General features: G+C 39.5%; 1 pseudogene across 1 annotated transcript; it reads left to right on the top strand.

Annotated features, from left to right (window-relative positions):
• Positions 1 to 933: 933 nt before the first annotated feature.
• On the top strand, positions 934 to 9,242 carry LOC311486525 (annotated as a pseudogene). The gene is made up of 8 exons (XR_014699993.1): positions 934 to 972; positions 1,208 to 1,258; positions 4,195 to 4,402; positions 6,586 to 6,882; positions 7,052 to 7,324; positions 7,567 to 7,665; positions 7,834 to 7,959; positions 8,084 to 9,242. The product of XR_014699993.1 is annotated as an uncharacterized misc_RNA (transcript).
• The last annotated feature ends 712 nt before the right edge of the window (positions 9,243 to 9,954 follow it).

The following is a 9,954-nucleotide window of genomic DNA, read 5'->3' as shown; positions in this document are numbered from 1 at the left end:
ATTTCATGTAAACAAACTGGCTATTGAAACACTGTCAAAAAATATTGTTCTAACTTTAAAGACACTTTAAAAGACAGTTGCTGATGTGGTGTCCTTCATTTTTTTCTTTAATCAGAGGTGAATCCAGCAGCATCTCTCACAGTGAGCCCTGACAGAGAGCAGTATTTCATTGGGGACTCTGTCTCTCTGAGCTGTGAGGGAACCTCGACCAAGTGGAGAGTGATGAGGTTTACCGATACGGGCCCATGGTGTCGTTGCTACGAGTGGGGCAAAATGATCGGAGCGACATGCAACATCCACAGTTTACAGTACACCGATGCAGTGTACTGGTGTGTGTCTGGATCAGGAGAGTTCAGCAACGCTGTCAATATCACTGTACACGGTATGTCGGTCCATCCTTATCTACCAGGTTTCTTATCTCAGAGTAATAAATGGATCACGTAGAGAAGTGGTTCACCAGACTCCTGATTGCTAAGTCGAGTAAAAGATAAAAAGTATCTCTGCCTCACACATTTTGCACTTTTGGTACTTCTTTAAACATTCAAACTACTTAAACTTAATACATAAAAATTACTTCTGTCTGCAGGACAAAGGGAGGAAAGCTCTTCACTTGTGGTGACACCGTCCACTGCTGTCCTTACTGGAATATTACTGGTTGTTCTCCTGCTCCTGCTGTATTTCTTCATAAAGTCCAAGGGTGAATATATCAGAAGAATAATCTGAAATGATTTATATGTCAGCGAAGACATGGTTTACATATTGCATTAAATATGTCATTTCTTTTCCCAGATCCATGCATGCATCACAGGTTGGGTACAGCTCTCTTTCCTCATTTTAATCCTGCACAATTTACGTGCACAATACTAATATTTTCTATTAAATTCACTGCAATATACTTTAGGCTCACCCACCAGGACCACCAGGCCAACAAGGATGAAACTCAGGATCGTGTTTACTGCTCTCTTGGGGAAGGTCAGTCTTCCTGAATGCTTCCACAGCTCTTTCTACTATCATTCCTAATACTACATCTCTGTTTTTCAAGGATATTCCTTCAAGATTAGCATTTAGCTGTTAGCTGTGTATTTAAACAAGGCCAGTAATTAAAGAGTGTCCCAGTCAAACTTTTAAAACTTAATTTTAAAAGTTTATTTTTTTGTACGACAGAGGTGGATGTGAGAACTGACGTTGAATTTCATTGACCCTGTAGGTGATGGTTGTGTCTATGAATCAGTCAGGGGTTTTGAAGGCCCTGGAAATGGTACAGTAAGTAGATTTTTCAGCATTTCTCCGACTTGTGTCACGTCATTGAGCGCACTGTGGTTTCCACACATTGTACATTTGGCCCTCACTGTGACACATCGCTAGCCTGGCATAGCCCAAATCAATTCCTATCCAAATGAGTGTGGTAACATGCCAGTTGGATTCCATAATGAGGCGTGCTTCAACCGACACAGACAAAAATATATGTCTGCACCCAATTGGATAGTCCTACAACAAATTCAACTCCAAGGCGCTCAATAGACGTGTATGTTTATGACGCAGTTAATCATCTGTCCATAACCGTATAACCCCAAGTGATTTGATTAGCTTGGCCTTTGCAAGAGCACAAGCAACTTCAGACCGACTTTCCTCTGCAAAAGTTTTGTGGGAATTCAGGATGGCTTCCACGCTAACGCATGTCTGCCACAGGAACCGTCAATCTGAGTTGTGACTATTTACCCTAACCCTGGGCATTCTAGAAGTGTCCTACCTTGTTTCTTCTCTGGTTGCTAAGTTAGCAATTGCTACAACCACTTGTTCATTAGAGCAGGGGAGCCCAGTACATCGATCATGATCGACTGGTAGATAGTGAAGATAGTGTGGGTAGATCACGTGCCATTGAAAAAAATGTTTTACATGTTAGTCTATCATTTTTCACTTTATTTATTCACTTACTTTGCTTTTGTTCCAGGGCCGTAAAGAGAAGCGCATCATCTGCAAAACATGAGAAACCCAGATGACCACATGGAAAACCACGTGTTCATGCTTAGGTACTCTTGATGTCTGGCCTTCACAATAATCTACAAAAATGGAGATTGCAGGAAAGGTTTCGCGTCCTGGCTTGTCTTTTTTCTTTCATTTCTACACTTAAGATAAAAGTAAAGCTTCATATACTTGTGTGATGTTCAAAGCGGTGACGGTAACAGTTGTATAATTTGTAATGCCACATGCAAAATGGATGGAGTGAGAAAAAGATCCAAAGTTGATTGGATTTGTTTTATTTGATGGTAAACCTCTTGTCTAGTTGGGATCATGATTCAATGTTGGGCATTAGCAGCTGTCATATATAATGTACAAGGAAAAGTTCATAGTATATGTATTGAAATATATCTGTCTTTTTACATGTGTGATAATGTTTCTACTCTGTGATTGTCTCATGCCTGTAGGTTTCCATTGTCTGCCACTAGATGATGTCCTGTAGCTTTGCTTTCAATCACTCTGTTAAATACACTGATCAGGCATAACATTATGACCTATTCTAATATTCTCCCTCGTGCCGCCAAAACAGTTGTGACTCATCAGAGAATGGACATGGTCCTTCTGAGGGTGTCCTGTGGTGTCTGGCAACAGAATGTTGTTAGTGGGGGCCTTTGGGTCCTATGGGTTGAGGGGAGGGGCCTCTGTGGATCATCCCACAGATACTTGATCAGTTTGGGATCTAGTGAATTTGGAGGTCAGGTCAACACCTTGTGCTGTTCTTCATGTTTTTTTGAGGTGTTCCTAAAGAGTTTTTGTGTGTGTGTCCATGTGAATGCCAGGTCCAAAAGTTTCCCGGCAGAACATTGTATTGTCACAAGATGGTCAATGTTATTCACTTCTCCTGTTAGTGGCTTTAATTTTGTGGCTGATCAGTGTATATCTGCAGATGCATCTTTGAGAGCATGATGCCTAATGTGATGCACAATGTTTAACTATGTAATATTGTACTTAAAAGGTATAACAAATATATTTCCTCTTGTTCTTGTGTATGTGAGTAGTAGCAGCTTTCTCTTTCTAGATATCTGGTTAGTGTTTCACAGATTATATAAAGAAGCGATTCTCATTTTGAGAACTTTGTAACCCTTTCACCAGTTACTTTCCTGAATGATTATAAGAATATGTCACCCTGCTGAAGCTTTCAAATAAACAAACAAAATGGAAAATGAACTTGTCTACATGCACTTATTTCTGACTCCAGAAAAGGGAAACTGTTGGTGATGACGTGTTTAGCTTTAGGCTTCTCACATTTCTGCCATTTCAAGATGTAACAGTATCAGTGCTCATGATTTTCAAGCCCACATTCGAAATGGGTGGAGAGAGAGTGAAATAGAATATATAAAGTTGGTCTGAATTTGTTACGGCTTTGAAATGAATGAATAGATCTGAATGCGTATACAGTTAATGACACCGTAATGCAGTGTACTGGTGATTGTGTGAATCCGGTTTCAGTTCAGCAGCGCTGTCAACATCACTGCTTTGGGTGTGCTAACACTTATCTGAGAGGGTTTCTCATCAGACAGTAATCTTTGCATCATGTAGATAAGTGCATGTGTTTCACCAACCTCCTGCTGCAACAATCACAGATCTATAGGGAACAGAAGTAAAATTCAAGTTCAGTAATAAATGTTGTGGTGTTCTTGAATACATTAATTTATCTCACTGTTCTGCAGTCAGCCCTCAGTATGTGAATACACTTAATCAGTTTATGGCCAGGTACGACATGAAACTCAGTCAGAGGAAGTAATTACCCTGACTACCCTCCCTGCTCACTGTCTCATTAGAAGCCCTAACTCAGCAGCCTGTCTTCACTCGGTTTCACCCGGGATGTCACTAAAGCATCCTGTGCAGTGCAGCCTCTGATGGCAGTGTCACCCTCAGCTGGGCTGTTAGGAGCCTGTCTCAAACTGTCCCCAAACTGCAATACATCATCTGGCCACAGGATGGAGACACACTCAGTTGCGCTGCCTCTAGTTCTTATCAGCAATGTGTTCGAACTCTTAATGAGGGAGTGCAGCAAGTTCAGTGTGGTAGCTTTAATGTTCAACAGACATTTCTTCTCTCTCGTACCTTTCTGTGTAAACACAAATGACTGATGGTGTCATTCATTAAAAGAAAAGAAACAGTAGGATGTACATGGAGCTTTCATTGTATGACAGTATGATGGTGTCACTCTAGAAAGTTGTGTGTGTGTGGAGGGAGGGGGGGGCTTCTTCTACTTCCTGTCTTTTTTTCTGTGCTATCTTTAACTAGTCACAGTTTCATAGACCTCAAGAGAAAATAAAGGCTGTTTGTCTTCCGTCAGAGATGGTGTGCTGTCTGCTTCGCTGGCTGAGCGGCCTCTCAACTTACAGTGTTGTTCTGCTTCTCGTGGTCTGCCTCCATGGTATGTACACCACTTTTACTGATTTATAAAGTGTTTATGAACATAGGGTAATGTTACAAAGAGGAATATGTGTTTCTCTCAAGCATGTGATTCTCTGATATGTGCTTAGGATAGAGCTTGTAGATCCAGACTGCAGGATTTAGGATTTTCTGCATACAGTATGTACTTGTCATTTAGGAAATAATATGACCAACAGGACTTACAATATGTTTCAAATGCCACATGCTTACTTTAAAAGAAGCACCAGGGAAAAGACTTAAACACACTCATTCTAGGGATTGTAACTTATTGAATGGCATACTATTGCATCTCGTGGCTCCATGTCTGCAATAATACTTTGTAATTTCTGGTACACAGTGTAAATTTCCTGCAGCTGCACATCAAAATCAATTCGGTCATGGGTCAAGGGTCAACTTTAGGTTTAAGGTTTAATACCCATGTGATTGCCACAGAAGAACATTATTAACCATTTGACTGTGTAGATAGATTTTTTTATTATTATTATATATATTATTATTTTCTTGACCTTTAGCAGCAACTTCTCACTGCAACCTGAGTCCAAGCATGTTTATTCTCTCTTTAGCCGGTATCTAGTCAAGCTCTGTTTATCAGTTACAAATACTGGTATGATTTTCTCATGCTTGTAATTTTACATATTTAGCCACATGATGGTGCACTGTGGTTTCCTTTCAGTTATGCTTGGTTAGTGGTTGGTTGTTCTCGAACATCTCTGCAGATGCATCTGTGAGGCACAGTTTATCCTGTGTACATTGTGCCAAATAATGTATAAGTGACCAAATGAGCGTTGTTACAACAATATAAATATTCTACTCCCAGTAATACAAAGTAGATTCTTTTTTGTTGTCATTTCATTTTAAACTGTGTAATGAAGCCCAAACCTGGTAGTAACACTGTAGAATTAATAAATCTTTAACTGTATCTAACTCATCTGGTTTGTGTTTCAGACATTTTGTAACACAGTCAAAGGGTCAGGGTGTGCTGGTGAAAACATGTCCGTACTGTCTTGGTTCTCGTTCTTTAATGACTGACAGGTCAGCGTCGATTTACTGGTAATGTGTCACTTCTTCTTTCGAAGCGTTAGCGGACATGTTAATGGTGCACTTGAGTGTTTCATAAGATCTTAGAATAGCTATGGACTAATGCTATCCACTTCTTATTTTCAGAAAAGGGAAATCACCTAGTATCACTAACATGTCAGGTGAAGAAACCTTATGTAGGGTGTTTTAACATGTTGTACAATCTGACCTAGTGAGCAAAGGGACATGGGTTTTTCATGGTACCTCAGGGTGTAGAAAGGATTTCTCCGTTCTATTAAGTGTGACTGTAGGTCATGACAGTGAACTGGCACACTCAGAAGTTTGCGTAAACACTGAAGAATAAATAAATCTGTAACTGCAATAAAACTAAATGGTTTGTATTTCAGACATTTTGTAACGCAGTCAAAGGGTCAGGGTGTGTTGGTGAAAACATGTCCGTACTGTCTTGGTTCTCGTTCTTTAATGACTCACAGGTCAGCGTTGATACACTGGTACTGTACACATGAGAAACCATGTGTTCATGCTTAGGTGCTGTTGATGTCTGGTTTACCACGTTGAAAAAATTATGAAGTAAAGATAACTGCAAAATATATAATGGCTCCAACAGTAAAAGTAAAGCTTCATTCAGTTGTTTGTTGTTCAAAGCAGTGACAGTAACAGTTGTATGATTTGTAATGCCACATACACATAATGCTTATATACACATGGAAAAAGACAGATACACTTCAATACATGTCTATGAACCAATGGTGTCACTCTAGCAATTTGTGTGTGTGTGGAAGGAGCTTCTTCTTCTACTTCCTGTCTTTTTGTCTGGGGTATCTAACGAGTTTCACAGTTTCATAGACATTTTTTTAGTTGCTGTTTTTTTTCTCACTCTCCAGTTTGTCTTCCTGATACACATACAAAGACATAACTGATACTGAGCCTCATTTCATTTATAAATTTTCACTTCCTTTTTTGTTGCTTTTCCAAATTGTCCCTTTACTCTCTCATTGTCTCGTCTGCCTTCTCTCTGTCTTTTAATTAAACTGGACAATATGCTTTCAATTACATGTTGGGTGATCAAATGTAATATTTGATCATTTATACTTGTGTGTCTTTGTTGGTTTGTGTGTGTTTCAGATGTAGAGGCTTCCAGTTGTGAACGTGTCATCCACAAAAAAGTCGGCGACACCGTGGTGTTTTCATCATGTCTACCAACTAAAGGGGTTACATCAGCTATTTGGAAATACAACAATGGAGACAAATTTAAAGATGTAACTAAAATTGATCAGTTCAAGGGCAGATATGATGAAGATTCCAAAAACTATAGTTTAACAGTGAGACAGCTGACTAGTCAAGATTCAGGTCATTTCTGTTTTGTCTCTGAGGAGAACGACTACCAAAGAGAAACAGTCTATATCACTCTGCATGTTCATGGTAAGATTCCTCTGCTGATTTATTCTCAAACAACAATCAATCGAAACTGATATCCCACTCACATTGTGTGTTCCATTTGAGTTATTAGTCTAATATGACTGAATCCAAAGAGGATTTGTCACTTTGTTCTGATGTTTTTAATTACTCTCTCCTCTTCCTGTCTCATCAGAGCCCATAACTCAGCGGCCTCATGTGAAAGAGAACAATTTCACCTTAAATGCCTTAAATGGATCTTGCACAGTTTCACTGGAGTGCAAGAGTGATAGCGGCGTCACCTACAAGTGGACTGTAGGGAACCAAACTCAAACTGGTCCCAAGCTGCAATACACCTTCTGGCCAGATGATGGAGACACCACATTCACCTGCACAGTTTCTAATTCCATCAGTGAGCAATCTGCAGTCATAATCAAGAAGTGCAGCAACAATACTATGAACACAGCAGGTATTTGAAATTCAGTTTTCTGAGTACACAGTAATTCACCTGTAAATATTACAAGAATACATTTAGTTTGCACTGAAAGAAACTTGCAACAACAGCAGACAAATAACTCTAGAAGGAGCTGTGTCATTCAACAAGAAATGGAAACAAGGAAAGAAAGAATGCATTCACTTGTGTGTGTGTGTGTGTGTGTGTGTGTGTCTTATATGAACATTACTGACTACACTCGTTATTTATTATTGCAGTGTCCAGCTCTTCTTCTGTCTTACTCATCATTAGGATGTTGATTGGAGTTCTGATTATTCTGCTGCTGCTCGTGCTACTTCACTACACAAAGTCAAATGGTGAGAGGTTTTGTCACTGATATCAGCTAGCTATTTGCATATTTTATTATGCAATAACATAAGAAACTGAACAGAAAGTAACGACACTTGTCTTTTTTTTTTTTGCAGATTTCTTTTGTAACAGGTTGGTGCATCCCTCTCTTCTTTCGTTTCCAGTATCACTGCAGTAACTTGAAGGTATACATTTCTTGCTTTTACTCCACGTTTCACATTCTCCTCCTTTCAGGCTCAAACGATCTGAAACGGTCAACCAGGATGAAAGTCAACAGCATGTGTACTCCTCCCTCCTCCAAGGTGAGTCTTCCATCTATACTGCCCCTTCTGGTCAGATACAGTAGCATGAAAAGGTTGAGGAAACAGAAGTTCACTCATTAATATTCACTGATGTGACTTTAACTTAATTATCATTGGCTTGCAGATGATGGTGCCGTCTATGAAACAGCGGAAACCTCTGATAATCCTGGAAAATAAAAAAGTATCAAAGTAGCTGTAAATGCTGTTGAATTATTAACAGATTAGAAATAATTATAATTAATTCAGAAATAGTTATAATTGAAAACTTATTATTTAAGAGGAGCACCAGATAGTGTCACATCTCCCTCAAATGTGATGGACTTTATGCTGATATGCCAAACTATGGGTACGGAGCATTTGTGGTGTTTAAAGTGTCAGTTACTGTGGGAACAGTCTCTGTAAGAGGAACTATCAGTTGACCCACTGATACTGATCGCAGCATCTTGGCCTCATGGTTTCCTCATACAACACAAGCAAACTATATTCACACGGCAGCATTTTGTCTTTGACTTTTTTTTATCAAAGTAGAAAGCCTTGAATTAAAGCCTGCAGAAGAATGGTGACAAAAAACATGACAAGTCGACGGACTGGTGCCCAAATATGCAAAGATGCCCAAAAGGATTTAGAAAGGATACAGTAACTGATGATTAGATCAACAAATCTAATGTTAAAGCCCAGAACCTGACTAACCAGGTCATCTATTAGCAAATGTGAGGTCTTACATGTCTTGTCATGCTCTTCCTGCATGTGTCATGTCATGTGTTTGAAAATTACACAGAAATGTGTGTTGGATGGATTGGATTGAATGGATAGCTTCTTTACAGCCAGCATATCCTACAGACAGGCTGACATCGATCAGCCACAACATTAAAACCACTGACAGGAGAGGTAGAAACTTCCGGTGACTTCTGTTACTCAAGCACGGTTTATGCCTCTGCAGGACATAGACACTGTGACCTACGCACGTAGCCTACGCCAGTGCGAGCCATTTATACTTGAGCACTCATCAGTCTGACTCGCTCTGTAAGAACTCCACCCTAATGCTAGTCGGCGCTGTGTCTGTTTGGCCAGTCAGGTTCATTTTTGTCTTCACTTCCTGCTTCACTTTAAACAATGGCAACTGAAACTTTCGCCAAAGACAAGTCATACAAATGCTTGTAGCTTCGAACCTCCTCAGTTAACCTTTCCTCGATGTGTTTCACCTTTATTGATCCAAAACAATGAACTTGGAAATTGCAGTGGAAGAGACGCAGCCAGAAATACTAAAGTGGAAATACACTACTAATCACAGCTCTTGCAGTCTGTGTCGCTATGACATGTGGTTACATTTCTGGGTAGGAGCATGGCAGGCTACGCTGCTAGGGTCTGTGTAGGGTCTGTGCTGTCATCGTAGCTACGGCGTCAAATTGACGCAGAAGCATAAACCGCACATTACCATGGAGACAAATTAGCTAAAAGTCAACCAAAGAAAACCATGTGTTTAACTGTGTAGCTAGATTTTATTTTTTATTATTTTCTACATCTTAACCTTTAGCAGTGTTACATACTGGTCTGATTCTCTCATGCTTGCAATTTTACATATCCAGCCATATGATGGCGCAATGTGGTTTCCTTCCAGTTAACTTAATCTTCTGCTTGGTTAGTGGTTGGTTGTTTTTGAATGTCTCTGCAGATGCATCTGTGAGGCAAAGTTTATCCTGTGTACATTGTACCAAATAAAGTATAAGTGAACAAATGGGTATCGTTATATGATATAAATATTCTACTCCCAGTAATACAAATTAGATTATTTTTTGTTGTCATTTCATTTTAAACTGTGTAATGAAGCCCAAACCTTGTAGAAACACTGTAGAATTAATAAATCTGTTGTAATAACTCTAACTCATATGGTTTGTGTTTTAGACATTTTGTAACACAGTCAAAGGGTCAGGGTGTGCTGGTGAAAACATGTCCGTACTGTCTTGGTTCTTGTTCTTTAATGACTCACAGGTCAGC

The sequence above is a fragment of the Chelon labrosus genome (assembly GCF_963514085.1).
Source record: "Chelon labrosus genome assembly, chromosome: 1".
Classification (NCBI taxonomy): Eukaryota; Metazoa; Chordata; class Actinopteri; order Mugiliformes; family Mugilidae; genus Chelon; species Chelon labrosus.
This window is presented reverse-complemented; position numbering and strand designations above follow the sequence as displayed.